Source organism: Lithobates pipiens, unplaced genomic scaffold (assembly GCF_037356315.1).
Source record: "Lithobates pipiens isolate NorthernLeopardFrog02 unplaced genomic scaffold, aLitPip1_a1.2 Scaffold_27, whole genome shotgun sequence".
NCBI lineage: Eukaryota > Metazoa > Chordata > Amphibia > Anura > Ranidae > Lithobates > Lithobates pipiens.
Window position 1 is genome coordinate 47536123 of NW_027507788.1, and position 13843 is coordinate 47549965.

Sequence of the window (13843 nt, forward strand, 5' to 3'; positions counted from 1 at the left end):
GCTATGAGTTCTGACAAGCCAGCCGCCAACCGTTGGGCAAGAGGGTTATCCGGCGTCATCATTTTTTTACGCTCAAACATTAGGCCCACGGAAGCCTGCCTTTTTGCAGAAAAATGTGAGCTTGGCGTGATGGAAGGTGGAGTGGAGGACAATTGTGAGGAGAGAGGAGAAGGAGAAGTAGAAGACGAGGCTGGACGGTGAGAGCCTGCAGTGTGGCTTTGTGTGTTCCGTTGCTCCCACTGGGCTCGGTGATGGCTGCTCATGTGCCTTCTTAAGGCGGTCGTCCCTAGGTGAGTATTGGGCTTACCGCGACTAACGCGTTGACTGCAAAGATTGCAGATGGCAACGCTATTGTCAGCAGCGGACACGTTAAAAAAAGCCCACACTGCGGAGCCATGTGCCGGTGTCCTGGGAGCGCCAGATGTGACCGTACATGGTCGATGACTCGCTCCTGATACATTTGCAGTCTGCTTTGTCCCTGCTGTGCAATGTAAGTCATTGCTGCTTCTCCTCCCTATCTGCTGGTCCATATCTCCCTCTGAACTCCCCTCCTCTTCCTCTCTTGTGGGCACCCACGTGACATCACTAGACACGTCATCATCAACGTCACCTTCCCCACCGCTATAAGTAGAGTAGGCAGCAACACCGGGGACCAACCTCCTCCTTGGGCTGATCTGGGTACTGGCGTCAGACTGCTGAGTAGCGCTTGTTGCTACCTCCTCTTCCTGATCCAATACCAAGAGTGGCTGCGCATCAGAAATGTCCTCTTGATATGGATCGGAAAATAATTCCAGTGACTCAAGCGGAAGGTATGTGGTGGTGGTGGTGGTGGTCGTGTTGTTGGTGGTAGTGTCTTTGGGGGTGCACATAGCAGAGAGTGAAGAAGAGGGTGCAGATCGAGAGGATGAGGAGGGTGCAGAAGAGTAAGGCTGAGCGAGCCACTCAACCAAGTCTGGTGCATCCTTTAAAGTAATTGAACGCACCTTCTGCAACTTCCCACTTTGGCTCAAGCCTGTTGCTCCTGCCCTACCCCTACCACCCCTGCGGAAGGGCCTGCCTCTTCCTCTGCATGTCATTTTTTAAATGACCCTGTGACAAAACTCTTAGTCCCTATACCGCTGAAGGACTGCTGCAGTATAGGTGAGCGGTCAGCAGTGGTGCACGTCAACCCTATCTATTGTGGACCTATAGCGGTCCTTACAGAACAGCAGACTGTACCGCACTCAAGCCTATGTACCGTAGCACCCTATACCAAGTTACCAGTCCTTATAAGAACTTTTGTGGACCAAGCAGGTTGTGTGTTAGTGATTAGCAGACTGTACGTCAGTCCCTATACCAATGAAGGACTGCTGCAGTATAGGGCAGCGGTCAGCAGTAGTGCACGGCAACCCTATGTATTGTGGACCGATAGCGGTCCTTACAGAACAGCAGACTGTAACGCACTCAGGCCTATGTACCGTAGCACCCTATACCAAGTTACCAGTCCTTATAAGAACTTTTGTGGACCAAGCAGGTTGTGTGTTAGTGATTAGCAGACTGTACGTCAGTCCCTATACCAATGAAGGACTGCTGCAGTATAGGGCAGCGGTCAGCAGTAGTGCACGGCAACCCTATGTATTGTGGACCGATAGCGGTCCTTACAGAACAGCAGACTGTACTGCACTCAGGCCTATGTACCGTAGCACCCTATACCAAGTTACCAGTCCTTATAAGAACTTTTGTGGAACAAGCAGGTTGTGTGTTAGTGATTAGCAGACTGTACGTCAGTCCCTATACCGCTGAAGGACTGCTGCAGTATAGGTGAGCGGTCAGCAGTGGTGCACGTCAACCCTATCTATTGTGGACCGATAGCGGTCCTTACAGAACAGCAGACTGTAACGCACTCAGGCCTATGTACCGTAGCACCCTATACCAAGTTACCAGTCCTTATAAGAACTTTTGTGGACCAAGCAGGTTGTGTGTTAGTGATTAGCAGACTGTACGTCAGTCCCTATACCAATGAAGGACTGCTGCAGTATAGGGCAGCGGTCAGCAGTAGTGCACGGCAACCCTATGTATTGTGGACCGATAGCGGTCCTTACAGAACAGCAGACTGTACTGCACTCAGGCCTATGTACCGTAGCACCCTATACCAAGTTACCAGTCCTTATAAGAACTTTTGTGGAACAAGCAGGTTGTGTGTTAGTGATTAGCAGACTGTACGTCAGTCCCTATACCGCTGAAGGACTGCTGCAGTATAGGTGAGCGGTCAGCAGTGGTGCACGTCAACCCTATCTATTGTGGACCGATAGCGGTCCTTACAGAACAGCAGACTGTAACGCACTCAGGCCTATGTACCGTAGCACCCTATACCAAGTTACCAGTCCTTATAAGAACTTTTGTGGACCAAGCAGGTTGTGTGTTAGTGATTAGCAGACTGTACGTCAGTCCCTATACCAATGAAGGACTGCTGCAGTATAGGGCAGCGGTCAGCAGTAGTGCACGGCAACCCTATGTATTGTGGACCGATAGCGGTCCTTACAGAACAGCAGACTGTACTGCACTCAGGCCTATGTACCGTAGCACCCTATACCAAGTTACCAGTCCTTATAAGAACTTTTGTGGAACAAGCAGGTTGTGTGTTAGTGATTAGCAGACTGTACGTCAGTCCCTATACCGCTGAAGGACTGCTGCAGTATAGGTGAGCGGTCAGCAGTGGTGCACGTCAACCCTATCTATTGTGGACCGATAGCGGTCCTTACAGAACAGCAGACTGTAACGCACTCAGGCCTATGTACCGTAGCACCCTATACCAAGTTACCAGTCCTTATAAGAACTTTTGTGGACCAAGCAGGTTGTGTGTTAGTGATTAGCAGACTGTACGTCAGTCCCTATACCAATGAAGGACTGCTGCAGTATAGGGCAGCGGTCAGCAGTAGTGCACGGCAACCCTATGTATTGTGGACCGATAGCGGTCCTTACAGAACAGCAGACTGTACTGCACTCAGGCCTATGTACCGTAGCACCCTATACCAAGTTACCAGTCCTTATAAGAACTTTTGTGGACCAAGCAGGTTGTGTGTTAGTGATTAGCAGACTGTACGTCAGTCCCTATACCAATGAAGGACTGCTGCAGTATAGGGCAGCGGTCAGCAGTAGTGCACGGCAACCCTATGTATTGTGGACCGATAGCGGTCCTTACAGAACAGCAGACTGTACTGCACTCAGGCCTATGTACCGTAGCACCCTATACCAAGTTACCAGTCCTTATAAGAACTTTTGTGGACCAAGCAGGTTGTGTGTTAGTGATTAGCAGACTGTACGTCAGTCCCTATACCAATGAAGGACTGCTGCAGTATAGGGCAGCGGTCAGCAGTAGTGCACGGCAACCCTATGTATTGTGGACCGATAGCGGTCCTTACAGAACAGCAGACTGTAACGCACTCAGGCCTATGTACCGTAGCACCCTATACCAAGTTACCAGTCCTTATAAGAACTTTTGTGGAACAAGCAGGTTGTGTGTTAGTGATTAGCAGACTGTACGTCAGTCCCTATACCGCTGAAGGACTGCTGCAGTATAGGTGAGCGGTCAGCAGTGGTGCACGTCAACCCTATCTATTGTGGACCGATAGTGGTCCTTACAGAACAGCAGACTGTACCGCACTCAAGCCTATGTACCGTAGCACCCTATACCAAGTTACCAGTCCTTATAAGAACTTTTGTGGACCAAGCAGGTTGTGTGTTAGTGATTAGCAGACTGTACGTCAGTCCCTATACCAATGAAGGACTGCTGCAGTATAGGGCAGCGGTCAGCAGTAGTGCACGGCAACCCTATGTATTGTGGACCGATAGCGGTCCTTACAGAACAGCAGACTGTACTGCACTCAGGCCTATGTACCGTAGCACCCTATACCAAGTTACCAGTCCTTATAAGAACTTTTGTGGAACAAGCAGGTTGTGTGTTAGTGATTAGCAGACTGTACGTCAGTCCCTATACCGCTGAAGGACTGCTGCAGTATAGGTGAGCGGTCAGCAGTGGTGCACGTCAACCCTATCTATTGTGGACCGATAGCGGTCCTTACAGAACAGCAGACTGTAACGCACTCAGGCCTATGTACCGTAGCACCCTATACCAAGTTACCAGTCCTTATAAGAACTTTTGTGGACCAAGCAGGTTGTGTGTTAGTGATTAGCAGACTGTACGTCAGTCCCTATACCAATGAAGGACTGCTGCAGTATAGGGCAGCGGTCAGCAGTAGTGCACGGCAACCCTATGTATTGTGGACCGATAGCGGTCCTTACAGAACAGCAGACTGTAACGCACTCAGGCCTATGTACCGTAGCACCCTATACCAAGTTACCAGTCCTTATAAGAACTTTTGTGGACCAAGCAGGTTGTGTGTTAGTGATTAGCAGACTGTACGTCAGTCCCTATACCAATGAAGGACTGCTGCAGTATAGGGCAGCGGTCAGCAGTAGTGCACGGCAACCCTATGTATTGTGGACCGATAGCGGTCCTTACAGAACAGCAGACTGTACTGCACTCAGGCCTATGTACCGTAGCACCCTATACCAAGTTACCAGTCCTTATAAGAACTTTTGTGGACCAAGCAGGTTGTGTGTTAGTGATTAGCAGACTGTACGTCAGTCCCTATACCAATGAAGGACTGCTGCAGTATAGGGCAGCGGTCAGCAGTAGTGCACGGCAACCCTATGTATTGTGGACCGATAGCGGTCCTTACAGAACAGCAGACTGTACTGCACTCAGGCCTATGTACCGTAGCACCCTATACCAAGTTACCAGTCCTTATAAGAACTTTTGTGGACCAAGCAGGTTGTGTGTTAGTGATTAGCAGACTGTACGTCAGTCCCTATACCAATGAAGGACTGCTGCAGTATAGGGCAGCGGTCAGCAGTAGTGCACGGCAACCCTATGTATTGTGGACCGATAGCGGTCCTTACAGAACAGCAGACTGTAACGCACTCAGGCCTATGTACCGTAGCACCCTATACCAAGTTACCAGTCCTTATAAGAACTTTTGTGGAACAAGCAGGTTGTGTGTTAGTGATTAGCAGACTGTACGTCAGTCCCTATACCGCTGAAGGACTGCTGCAGTATAGGTGAGCGGTCAGCAGTGGTGCACGTCAACCCTATCTATTGTGGACCGATAGTGGTCCTTACAGAACAGCAGACTGTACCGCACTCAAGCCTATGTACCGTAGCACCCTATACCAAGTTACCAGTCCTTATAAGAACTTTTGTGGACCAAGCAGGTTGTGTGTTAGTGATTAGCAGACTGTACGTCAGTCCCTATACCAATGAAGGACTGCTGCAGTATAGGGCAGCGGTCAGCAGTAGTGCACGGCAACCCTATGTATTGTGGACCGATAGCGGTCCTTACAGAACAGCAGACTGTACTGCACTCAGGCCTATGTACCGTAGCACCCTATACCAAGTTACCAGTCCTTATAAGAACTTTTGTGGAACAAGCAGGTTGTGTGTTAGTGATTAGCAGACTGTACGTCAGTCCCTATACCGCTGAAGGACTGCTGCAGTATAGGTGAGCGGTCAGCAGTGGTGCACGTCAACCCTATCTATTGTGGACCGATAGCGGTCCTTACAGAACAGCAGACTGTAACGCACTCAGGCCTATGTACCGTAGCACCCTATACCAAGTTACCAGTCCTTATAAGAACTTTTGTGGACCAAGCAGGTTGTGTGTTAGTGATTAGCAGACTGTACGTCAGTCCCTATACCAATGAAGGACTGCTGCAGTATAGGGCAGCGGTCAGCAGTAGTGCACGGCAACCCTATGTATTGTGGACCGATAGCGGTCCTTACAGAACAGCAGACTGTAACGCACTCAGGCCTATGTACCGTAGCACCCTATACCAAGTTACCAGTCCTTATAAGAACTTTTGTGGACCAAGCAGGTTGTGTGTTAGTGATTAGCAGACTGTACGTCAGTCCCTATACCAATGAAGGACTGCTGCAGTATAGGGCAGCGGTCAGCAGTAGTGCACGGCAACCCTATGTATTGTGGACCGATAGCGGTCCTTACAGAACAGCAGACTGTACTGCACTCAGGCCTATGTACCGTAGCACCCTATACCAAGTTACCAGTCCTTATAAGAACTTTTGTGGACCAAGCAGGTTGTGTATTAGTGTTTAGCAGACTGTGCGTCAGTCCCTATACCGCTGAAGGACTGCTGCAGTATAGGGCAGCGGTCAGCAGTAGTGCACGGCAACCCTATGTATTGTGGACCGATAGCGGTCCTTACAGAACAGCAGACTGTACCGCACCCAAGCCTATGTACCGTAGCACCCTAGACAGACCAAGTTACCAGTCCTGATAAAGAGCTTTGTGGAACAAGTGAGTTGTGAATGATTAGCAGACTGCAGCAGAAGGGCAGCAGTCAAGTATAATATTCTTTCTATATTTGGAAGAAAGAATATTATACGTGTACAAGCCTATTACCGTACCACTGATACCAGTCCTGAAAAGAACCTTTGTGGAACTAATAGTAACAGCAAGTCTTTAAAATTATCCTCACTGCCTGACACACTGCTTCCTGCCTGTCCCTATACAAATTGGCAAAAAAGAGTAGGCTGGAACGATTAGCTGGAACAGCTCTTTTGTGGACCTGATAGTAACAGCTAATGATGATGATGATGATGATGATGAAGAAAGACTAATCTGGCTGAGCTGTCCCTAAAATAGCAGCATACAGCGCTCTGTCCCTTTATCTAAACTGACAAAAGAAACTCAGGCTGCTGACCTAACACCTATACCAGTCCTGAAAAGAACTTTTGTGTACCAAATAGCTAGCGTTTTCTCTGTCCCTACTCCACACAGGATCCTTTCCCTACAGTGACAGAAGAAAGAATGTAAAATGGCCACCGGATCGGGTGTATTTATAGGTTAGGGGGAATGTCCAAGTGTCCATGAGCTGTCATGTCTCAATTGGTTGTCCTGTAACACATGATAAACGTGTCACGAAAGGTTAAAGTTCTTGTATACATTAAACACGTAAGTCCGCCGGGGCGAACGACGGAAAAAGGCGTTCGAACCCGCGGACGGCGAAAGTCGGAAATTCGCCGCGAAACGACCGCCGGGCGAACCGTTCGGCCATCACTACTGATATACTAATCGTATTATTAATAAAATATTTTAAAGGATAAGTTCACCTTTTATGGCGTGTAACATGTCACACCCCATATATAGGGTGTAACATGCTCCTATGCATTCACCTCCCACTGCCAGTGCTCCCCTCTTTGTGACAGTGGTTAGGGGATCTTCTCCCTGCACCCACTGTAACTTTTTGAAGACAGCGGGCTGTTCAGGCTCTGCCTACACAGTAATTTCATTCATTCATGGATTCCTGTGAATGAAAAAATGACCAATACCATTTGCGACCGTGGCAGGTGTACTTATAGTTTCAATGGGCTGCAGTTGTGCTCAGAATGTGCATATACTGTAAATGTGTGAGTGTGTGCTCCTTCACTTCCTGCCCAGCAGATGCAACAGGAAGCAACTATAACCAGAATGGGCTTTCCAATCGGAATATATCCCCTCACTTCTTGTTCAAATAACCACTGTAACATTTCAGATTTTCCATCACTTTTTGCCTAGTGGGGACACAGACCGCAACTAAGGTTGTACAGGCAAATATTACTCAAAAACAAATGGTGGGAGACAGGGCCGCTGTTAGAAATCATGGGGCCCTGTACAACCTACCTTGTGGGCCCCTGCCAACGCCCCCCCCCCCCCCAGAAGGAGGCCCCGGAAAATGAAATGTCAAACAATATTTATAAAGCCTTTTTTAAATCAAATTTTCACGAAAAAGCACACTTGAATTCATTTTAGTGCAAAGAAACACAATATATTTTTTTTTGCTAAAATATAAAAAGATGATGTCTCAAGTAAAATAGATCCCAAGTGTGTCAACATTTAACCATTTCAGCCCCGGAAGATTTGGTTGCTGAATGACAATGGCCATTTTTTGCGATTTGGCACTGCGTCGCTTTAACTGACAATTGCGCGGTGGTGCAATGCTGCACCCAAACAAAATTGACGTATTTTTTTACCACAAATAAAGTGGTGGTATTTGATCAACTCTGTTGTTTTTCTTTTTTGCACTATAAACAAAAAAAGAGCGACAATTTTGAAAATAACACAATATTTTGTACTTTTTGCTATAATAAATATCCCCCTTTTTTTTTACTAGTAATGGCGGTGAATTTTATTGTGACTGCGACATTATGGGGGACACATGGGACAATTTTGACACATTTTTTGGGACCATTGGCATTTATGCAGCGATCAGTGCTATAAAAATGCACAGATTACTGTAAAAAAATGGCAGTGAAGGGGTTAACACTAGGGGGCGATCAAGGGGTTAACTGTGTTCCCTGGGAGATGATTCTAACTGAAGGGGGAGGGGACTGACTAGAGGAAGGGAAGGATCGTATTTCCTAGCTAATAGGAACACACGATCTGTCACTCCTCTCAGAACAGGGAAGTATGTGGATATAGGAACACACTCGTCCCTGTTCTGTCTCTCGTGCTCGCTATCGATCGTGACTGGTGGTCATCACGACCGTTGGCCATGAGCATCGGCACCCCCACTGTGCAGTGGGTGTGCGCCTGCTATCCCGTGAGCCGACGTCTAGCTATGATGGTTCACGGGATCGTGCCGACCTGTGGCAGTAAAATGATGGCGGCTGGTCAGTAAGTGGTTAAAATTGTGCACATCTGTGAAATGGCAACAAACCACAGTACCTAAAATCTTTCATAGGCAACACTGTTATTGGTTAAAGGTTATCCTTTACAGATTACCAGTTTAAAAATAAGCATGGGATCTAGCACTGGCATTATTGCTTTTTTTCACTTTCTTTTATATATTTTTTTCATTTAACTTTATTGATATCACAAGGCATAAACAACATTCCCTGCGATAGCTTTGGCAGTGACAGATACTCTTAATGGAGCCATCAGGGGGTCATGGCCCTCCAAGGCAGCTGATCAAGATTGGTTTGATTGGCTACTTACCTGGCAGTTAACAGCTAGGTAAACACAGAAGCAAAACCGAAAGTGACACAATTCTCTTAGATTCCGTTTTCATTTATCACAGAGAAGAGAAAAAAATGGATGTTTGTCCATTTCCTCTGTGCGCTGCCAACCTGACTACTCAAAGTGGTCCTGAACTTCCTGATGGATTGGGACAGCCCAGGAACAGTAGCGGGTGGCGGCTGAACACAAAAGCAGGGACACAGCATCATGGTCAAAGCATATATCACCCCCCCCCCCCCCCTCTGCTAGCTTTGCAGTATAAGGGGGGAGTAAAAATACACAACTTAGCCACAAGGTTTTTACCATCCCCCCTTCCCCTTCCTATACCTGTGCTGTTTGATTATCATGATGATAAGGCCTCATGCACACTGGACATTTTTACAGCTGCTGTTTTTGGCTTCAGGCTTTTTTTATGCAGCCAATAAACTCCCCAGCAAGTTATCCTTTGTGTCCATGCACACATACGCTGTTATCTGCGTTTTTTAGCAGGGGCATTTTCTGTCCGGAAGAAAACTCCCAGAACTACTGTGTTTCCCGAAAATAAGACTGGGTCTTATATTAATTTTGGCTACAAAAAATACACTAGGGCTTATTTTCAGGGGATGTCTTATTTATTTACGGTATGTACAAAAAAAAAGTTCCTTTCGCCTGTCAGCTCAGGAGTCGGCATTGTGAAATTCTGTAATCCCAAAAATAAACCTTAGTTAAAGACCTTGTAAAATCATGTATTCCGTTCTGTAAAAAGATTATATAATGTGCAGTGTGTCTCCTTGTGTAACTTTATTGTGAAAAATACCTTATTTACAGTGCCGCTGGGTGCTCATATGACCCGCCGAAGCTCTTCTTTCTTTGCTCTGAATACTTAAGAGGGAGAGGCAGAGATCCCCACTGATGGGAGGAAAGGTGAAGATCTCCAGCCGGTCATGTGAGCTCCCAGCGGAGCTGTAAATAAGGTATTTTCACAATAAAGTTACACAAGGAGACCCACAGCACATTATATAATCTTTTTATAGAACGGATTACATGACTTTACAAGGACTTTACCTAGGGGTTATTTTCTGGGTCGGGCTTATATTGCTGGCCATCCCAGAAACGTGTGCAAGGTCTTATTTTTGGAGTAGGGCTTATTTTCAGGGAAACATGGGTAAAAATGCTCTAACCCTGAAAAAAGCTGAAAAAATCTAAAAGTACAGCTATTCGGCATTTATGAGCGGTTTTGAGCCATAAGCTTTTGTGTGAGTATAGTTTTTCTAAAAAAACCACTAAAAAAAACGCTACTGCAAAAACATAGCAAAACTCATTCTACAGCTACAACTTTTTACAGCTAATGCAACTTCCATGTTTCTAACATCCTGTGTGCATGAGGTCTAATGATGATGATCACATTCATTCACTGTTGTATCATTCATCATCATGGGCATGGCATGGGTGGTATTTGCACTTTGTGTGTCTTACTGTACCTTTTATGAGAAAATAAGTCTCTGCAGCCTGGATGCATCCTCTGTGTGCTCTCTCTCTTCTGATGGCTGCCAGAGGGCTGTTGATCCCTCAGATACAGCCTACCCTCTCCTCGGCACTTCCTTGCTGAAGTAGGCAGGCAGTGATTGAACTAGTGAGAGAATCACTCCACCACGGACTGAGGCTGTGGGCCAGAACTTTAGGCAAATGTGACTCCGGCTTGTGTTAATCCACCTGAGCACCGAAATAAAGATAAAAAATCCCTCCATGCTACAACCTCCTGGACCCCTCTGATGAACTGATGGGGCCCAAGGAAATGTTATACATCTGAAATAGACCACCTGGAATCCACGAGGAAGCATAAATCCCAACCACGACATTACCTGCCTGAAGTTTGCATGTTCTCCCTGTGCCTGTGTGGGTTTCCTCCGGGTACTCCAGTTTCCTCCCGCAATCCAAAGACATGCAGGTAGGTTAATTGGCTTCTGTCCAAAATTGGCCCTAGTATATGAATGGGGACCTTGGATTGTGGGCTCATTTAGGGTAGGGACCGATGTGAGTGTGCAATGTACAGGGATAGGGGCAATTGGATACACTCACTCAGGTTGAACTGGATGGACTGGTGCAGGGGCGTAACTATAGGGGGTGCAGCAGTTGTGACCGCAACTGGGCCCTGTGATGCAGGGGGCCCATGCAGCCCCCTCTACATATGGCCGGCAGCAGCATAGGCAGCTATCACGCACTATTACATACCCCCTCCATATCCCCCTGGGGACAGGGACCCCTTCTCACGTGGGGACAGGGACCCCTACCTCCCCTGGGGACAGGGACCCCTTCTCACCTGGGGGCAGTAACTTCATCTGCCCTGGAGAAAAGGACCTCATCTCTTCTGGGGACGGGGACCCAATCCTGCCTAGGGACAGTCCCCCAATGGGGCACCTAAAAATGTAAAAAAATAAAAATAAAAAATAAAAACTCCCGATACCAGTGGTGGAACTACAGGGCTCACAAAGGTCATACCTGTGACCACGCCCTGGAGTTCCACCGCCGGACTCGGAGGGAAGGGCCCTGGCTGGGGTTCAGGGGGGCCCTTCATGGTTTCTTGCATCGGGGCCCTGAAGGTTCTAGTTACGCCACTGGACTGGTGTCTTTATTCAACCTTACTAACTATGAAACTATAACTATAAATAAACTGCCTGCATACTAATGAAAGCCATTAGACATTAGACAATCCAAAGACATGCAGGTAGGTTAATTGGCTTCTGTCCAAAATTGGCCCTAGTATATGAATGGGGACCTTGGATTGTGGGCTCCTTGAGGGTAGGGACCAATGTGAGTGTGCAATGTACAGGGATGGGGTCTATTGTAGACACTCACTCAGGTTGAACTGGATGGACTGGTGTCTTTATTCAACCTTACTAACTATGAAACTATTAGCTGGGAGCACTGATTGGGAGTCGAGCGGCAGACCTTTTTCGGTTATGCCCTATTGACAAAAGCCAGCCGAACCGCCTGCAGTACACACGGACTGAATGTTGACCGGTTCTATTGAACTTTTCGATACTTCCCAACATTTAGCCCCTGTGTACTAGGCTTTATATCCAGTTGGACTATTTATATTAATCACTATTTTTGATAAAGCAATTTATTTTACAATTTTATAATTCATTGCATGTAAAAGTGATTAGTCTCACCAATATGGCATGTGTACTTTGAGCACTATTTACGCACATATAGAGATTGTTAATTAATTGGTGTACACATATATTTTATATAATTTTTATTTTTTTTTGCAAAGGTTTTTCCACCATTACCCTACTAACACGTCACGTACATATTTGGTACCTGCTGTATTTAGCAGCTCTCACATAGGGTTGAATTTTATATAGATTGTATCACTTTCATATGAGGTTCATTGGTGTTCCACTTTAACCTCCCTGGCGGTATGATTAGTTCTGGTTTTAGGTGCTGAAAGTGGTACAATTATTTTGCATGGCAATTTGGCGTTTTATATTGTAGTCCTGTAATTCTTAGGCCGCGTACACACGGGCGGACTATCCGTCCAACTAAGTCCATCAGACAATCCGACAGACAGTCCGTCCTACTTTCGAATGAACGGACTTGACCACACACGATGAACAGACAGTCCGCCGAAAGCTTACGCGATGACCTGTACAGCACGTACGACGGGACTAGAAATACGACGTCCAATACACTGCAATGCAACCTTTCGCTGTGTAAATCCTTTCTGAGCATGCGCCATACTTAGTCCGTCGAACTAGCCTACTCACGAGCGGACTGTCCGCTGAAACCAAAGTTGGACGGACAATATTACGGAAATTCCGAAAGACTTAGTCCCCAGACTGTCCGCTGAAAAAGTCCGCTGAAGCCCACACATGAGCGGATTGTCCGCTGAAACACATTTCAGCGGACCAAGTCCGTCAGACAGTCCGCCCGTGTGTACGCGGCCTTAGGAATAACTCTCTTAAATCTGTTTAAACAAGAGTCTAGCAGACATCCCGGGTTTGATAAAGTTTATAATATAATAAATAATAATAAAAATTATTCAATAATGTAATCAAATCCTAAAACATTGAAAAAGGGACACTTTCTGGACAATCTCCAAATTCCAGCCATAAAAAACGGTATTTATAATATAAAAGTGCATGCAGGGCACTGCACAGACCACTAGGGACAAAAGGTGTGTGTATTGTTTTTATACAGTACTGTAATCGGTAAGATTACAGTACTGTATGTGTTTTGTGTACTTTTACTTTTTTTAATTTGACGCCGATCTCCACTCCCGTGCGCCGTAACGTCGCAGGTAACGGAGCTCGGCGGCATTCGGGCACTGTGTGAATCGAGCGGAGGACAACTCGATCACACAGCGCAGAGGACATTTCTGGATCCAGGGGACAAGGTAAGTAACTTCTCCGTGTCCTCCCTGTATCCAGCGATGCGATCCCGAGTCTGGCTCGGGTTTACCGCTCGTGGAACTAAAATCCCAACACGAGCCAGACTCAGGATCACCGCTAGGGAGGTTAAGTATATAATTATAGGTGCCTTTAAGGTATAGCGCCAAATCTACTCCCCTCCTTCTTCCACAGTGTTACCCCCCCCCCCCCATTTTGGGAGGAGGTATTAAGTAGAGACAGCTCATTCTCTTTTTTTCCTGGTTTATCCCATAGCGCAATCTCACTTTTCCCTTTTTAGGCTTTAAAACTGCCTAACCCCCTACAGAAGAACTGGTGGTACCCCCTTATAGGCAGCCCTGGAATGGGAGATATCTGTTTATTCTCTTTGTGTGTACATTAACTTTTTCATTAGGAAAA